Source organism: Nicotiana attenuata, unplaced genomic scaffold (assembly GCF_001879085.1).
Source record: "Nicotiana attenuata strain UT unplaced genomic scaffold, NIATTr2, whole genome shotgun sequence".
In the NCBI taxonomy this organism is placed as follows: domain Eukaryota; kingdom Viridiplantae; phylum Streptophyta; class Magnoliopsida; order Solanales; family Solanaceae; genus Nicotiana; species Nicotiana attenuata.
The window spans coordinates 62,783-68,327 of NW_017673035.1; positions in this window are offsets into that span (position 1 = coordinate 62,783).

Consider the following 5,545-nt stretch of genomic DNA (forward strand, 5'->3'; position numbering starts at 1 on the left):
CAACGGTGCATGATGGCCATATTCACTGACATGGTAGAGGATATAATGGAGGTGTTCAGTGGATGACTTCTCAGTGGTGGGGAACTCATTTGATGAGTGCCTGATAAATCTGACTCGTGTGCTGAAGCGGTGTATCGAGACTAACCTGGTTCTGAATTGGGAGAAGTGCTACTTTATGGTATAAGAGGGCATAGTCTTGGGACATCGGGTGTCAAGCAAAGGAATTGAGGTGGATCGTGCTAAGGTAGATGTGATAGCAAAGCTACCCCCTCCAACTTCGGTCAAAGCAATCAGAAGCTTCCTCGGGCATGCCGGTTTCTATCGGCGATTCATAAAAGACTTCTCAAAGATCGCCAACCCTCTCTGTAAGTTGTTAGAAAAAGATCACTCTTTCTTATTTTCTGATGATTGCAGGGTAGCATTTGAGGAGCTGAAAAAGAGGCTAGTAACAGCACCTATAATATTTGCCCCCGACTGGGAGCAACCGTTTGAACTCATGTGTGACGCTAGTGACTACGCAGTGGGGGCAGTGCTGGGATAGCGGAAAGACAAGCTGATGCATCCAATATGCTATGCTACTAGAACGCTGAGTGGAGCCCAACTGAACTACACTGTAACTGAGAAGGAGATGTTGGCCGTGGTGTTTGCTTTCGACAAGTTCCGATCATATCTGATTGGTTCCAAGGTAATTGTATATACTGACCACACAGCTCTCAGGTACCTAATTGAGAAAAAGGAGTCTAAGACGCGCCTGATTCGTTGGGTGCTGCTGTTGCAAGAATTCGGCCTCGAAATTCGTTACCGTAAGGGCACAGAAAATCAAGTCGCTGATCATCTATCACGACTTGAAAGAGCTAAAAAATCAATCGAGGTCGAAGAGATCCTTGAAACCTCTCCAGGCGAGCAGCTGCTCGCTACTAATCTTGAGGAAGTGCCATGGTATGCAGACTTTGCTAATTACCTGGCTAGTGGTATAGTTCCTCATAACCTTTCATCTGACCAAAGAAAAAAAATTTTATCGTGATAGCCGCATGTATTATATGAATGAGCCTTATCTGTTTGGAATATGTGTTGACAATATGATCCGGAGGTGTGTCCCCGATATAGAACAATGTTCTGTTTTGCAGGCTTGTCACGCATCGGCATATGGAGGACATTTTGGAGGGGTCAGGACACCTTAGAAAGTGCTTGAGGCCGGATTCTTTTGGCCAACAGTGTTTAGAGACGCGCACCTATGGGTGAAGGGCTGCAATGAATGTCAGCGGACTGGGAACATTTCCCGTCACCACGAGATGCCCATGAACCCGATTCAAGAGGTGGAAGTGTTTGATGTCTGGGGGATTGACTTCATGGGTCCCTTCGTCAGCTCTTATGGCAATAAATACATACATGTTGCTGTGGATTACGTGTCCAAGTGGGTAGAAGCTACTGCGTTGCCCACTAATGATGCAAGAGTGGTGGTGGGATTTTTGAAAAAGAACATATTCACCCGATTCGGGACACCACGAGCGATTATCAGCGACGGAGGCACTCACTTCTGTAATAGAGCCTTCGAAAAGTTGCATGCAAAGTATGACGTACGCCACAAGGTGGCTACTCCGTATCACCCGCAAACTAGTGGGCAGGTTGAAGTGTCCAATAGAGAGATAAAGAGTGTGTTAACCAAGACTGTGAACGCCACAAGAACTGATTGGGCGAGAAAGCTAGATGATGCACTCTGGGCCTACAGGACCGCGTTTAAAACACCAATTGGTATATCACCGTATAAGTTGGTGTTTGGAAAGGCCTGTGACCTGCCAGTGGAACTTGAACATAAAGCGTGGTGGGCATTGAAGCAGTTGAACTTAGATATTGAAGCTGCAGGCACAACTAGAATCACTGAGTTGCATGAACTTGACGAGTTCAGACATCTTGCTTTTGAGAGCACAAGATTGTACAAGGAAAGAATGAAGAGGTTACACGACCAGAACATTGTTGAGCGACATTTCAAACCCGGGGACATGGTATTGCTCTATAACTCAAGATTGCGGCTGTTCCCTGGTAAGCTTAAGTCAAGATGGTCTGGACCGTTTCGAGTGGTTGAAGTATTCCCTTCAGGTGCTGTAGAGATCGCCGCCGAGAAAGACTCTCGTACATTTAGAGTCAATGGGCAGAGATTAAAACTATATGTAGGCATGAACGAACCAAAGGAAGGGTCTGAGATCCACCTGACTGAACCAGGCGCTTCATGGGAGGCAACCCACGATAGTAGAATTTCTAACATGTTGTATATATGCAGGTAAGTGTGGAGGACTTTGCATCACGAGCTTGGGCATAACATGTGTAAGGTAGGCATTAAAAGAGGTAAAAATAGTGCCTAAGGGGCAAAACAATGAAAAGAACCTCAAAATTGGCATCCATGAACTGGTTCACCGCGGTCGCGGCGTAACCGCGGTGGGACCACGGTCAGAGACCATCTCTGAAGTAGGTTCACCGCGGTCGCGGCGTAACCGCGGTGGAACCGCGGTCAGAGACCCTCTCTGAATTTGGTCCACCGCGGTCGCGGCGTAACCGCGGTAGGACCGCGGTAGGTCGGGCCAGGCCTAGGTACTATGGCCCGAAAGAAGCGTAGGAACTCAGAAAGCACATTTGACGTGCCGGCTTGTGATGCCACCCGGTTCACGTCCTAGGATGCCCAGGACAGTTTCACGCTAAAGCTGCAAAAAGCTTTGTCCCTGAGATTGCTATTGACAGGGGTGCCCTCCGTGTAGAAAAACCGGACATGTACGAGGAAATCAGACGGAGGGGGATGGAGTTCTTGTTCGAGGAACCTGAAACGGCCAACCCAATGATAGTCCGGGAGTTCTACGCGAACTGCCTGGAATATATGTGCCATTCTGTGGTGGTGCGGGGCAATGTAGTAGATGCCTCAGTACAGAAAATTCGCCTGGTCTTGCAGCTGCCTCCGTTCACCGTTGACAATGATTATTACCACAATTCTCCAGGGGTCGATTGGGACACTCTGATTAAGTCAATATGATCAGGGGGACGGCCAGTTTGGATACAGGAGTACATGACCCTTCATTCCAAGTCATTCACATGGGAGGCTAAGTGCTGGTTCACCATTATTTGCAGCAGGTTATTGCCCACGGCAACACGTCAGATGTGAACAGCTTACGGGCTCTATTGGTTTGGTGCTTCGTAACCGGGAAGGACGTTGATGTTGCTAAAATCATTGGATGAAATGATCCTCCGGTCGCCTCTGATGACTAAGGGGTTTTATTTCCCTCACTTGTGACGAGGTTATGTCTGCTGGATAATGTCTCCGCCAGTCCTACGGATGGAACTTTGCCCATAAGAACATCATTCAGAGCTTCGAAGATCAAAGTGGGCAGAGATGCACCCACTCCCATTGAGCTTGACGACGATGATGACGTCTAGCACCCACGGTCCCATCCAGGCGATCTTATGATGCTGCCGGATCCTCTCGGCAACCCCAAACTGGGGCGGAGTTCTCTAGATCATACTCTAGCCGACCCAGGTTGCCTGCTTTGGAGGAGAGGTGGCAGAACTTCGCACCTCGGTGGATGGCCTGCATGTACGTTTGGATGCCATGTCTAGACGGCAAGCCAGGTCTGAGAGCCGGATGATGGCTTGGTTCCGTGCTATAGGGAGGGCCTGTAGATTGGACCCCAACACCGTCTCTGACTCCGACTGATGACCAGGGAAGTTCTCTTACCCTTCTGCACTTTAATTGTTTTATGACATGAGGACATGCCATACTCTATGTGTGTGGAGTGGGAGACTTGGGTTAGTGTATGTATGGATAGTGTATATATGTGTTGTTGTGTATGTAGCTTAGACGTCACCGACTTGGCCCAACGACGGACACTTGTCGACGGGTTTCTTGAGGGCTAGGGTCGGATAAAAAAAAACTAGAAAAGGTAGGAGACTCTTCTTAATGACGGACCACCTAGACAGTATTCTTGAGGGAAGTAGTCTAATCAAAAAGCCAAAAAGTTTTTTTTTTTATTTTCTTTTCTTTTTAGGTAGTGTAGTAATTCCCCCTTGGTTTTTTCTTTGATAGCGGTTCTTTTCCAAGGGTTTTTCTTGAACCGGGTTAGGTAGATTTTTCTTTAATAGATTTTAGGACCCTTAGGACTCTTTTGGGCTAAGATGGGTGAGGGCAAGAATGCATCCCGTGGTGTACATACCTACAAATACTTAAAACGAACTTGAGGGTGCGACGTCTAGGCTCACGTGTAGACTCTTAATCTTATGCCTTAATTTTGCACACCTTGTCTTACTTGAACGTTCACGTGAATGTGTTGACAAACTAATTCGGAATGAGTTACATGCCAAGTGTGTGTGAGGTAATATAGGTATTCTGTGCTTGCATGCGATACCTAGAACTTGCCCCGTGTGTGTGCAAAGCGAAATAGTAGTTGTTTGGTCTTAGAGATGATTTAGGCATTTCTTTGTGTAGCCTGTATAATCATGAATCCACCTGTACATATTACCGTAGTTACCCCCTTTGAGCCTATAATCCTTTTTCTTTGGCAACCACATTACAAGCCTTACCCATTTGTTTGAATTAACCATCTATTTGAACCTTTTCACCGCTCATGAGCACTTAAATTGTTATGAACCTTGTAAAAGTTAAAGTGTGGGGTGGTCCGTTTGGCTTTCGAGTGGAACTAGTTGAATAAGGAGAAATGTGCACTGTTTTGAAAAAGGAAGACCAACTTGAATTGAAAAAAAAATAAAAAAATAAAAAAAATAAAAAAGTAAAAAATAAACATAAAAACTCTTAGATAAGTGGTGGCTCTTGATGCAAGTGTGCTTAAGGAAGAATGGGGTAGTTACATTGATGTGAAGGTGGAATTTTGGGGTGACATAAGGATGAGGTTTAATCGAGAAAATGTATGTATTAAAGTGCTTAGGGAGGTGTAGTCACTCTTATATCTAAATGTATCCTACCCGTCCCATAGCCTACATTACAACCAAATGAAGCCATATTGATGTTAGAATGAACAATTCGATTAGTAGAGTATTACACTAAGGGCAAGCTTATGGTGTATCTGTGTGGCATATGAATGTTCTTTGCTGAGAGTGAGTGAATTCGTTTATTCTACAGTTCCTTGTTGTTTGATTTCATGTGTGTTGAACTTATCTCAAAAATGTGATGTGAGGGCATTTAACTCAAGAAGATAAAGCAAGTCTTCACTTCTGTTAGATACATAAAGTAAGCATGAGTATAGCATGGCATTAGAGTCTTCATCTGAGGTGTGGCTGTTGAACTGCTTAGGTTGTTCTTTCATAATAGCAGGTGTGACATAAAAAGGGTAATGCATCTAACGAATAGGCCTAGAAGTGTGGTTCAACTTGCTCAAGGACGAGCAAAGATTTAAGTGTGGGGTGTTGATAATAGGTGAATTAGACTATAATTGGACCCTAAAGAACCACATTTTTGTATAGCTTTGTGGTAAAAAGTGATAACCAAATGCTCTGATTAGTGCTTTTCATGCTTTGCAGGCTATATCAAATGAAAGAAGTCGATGGAGCA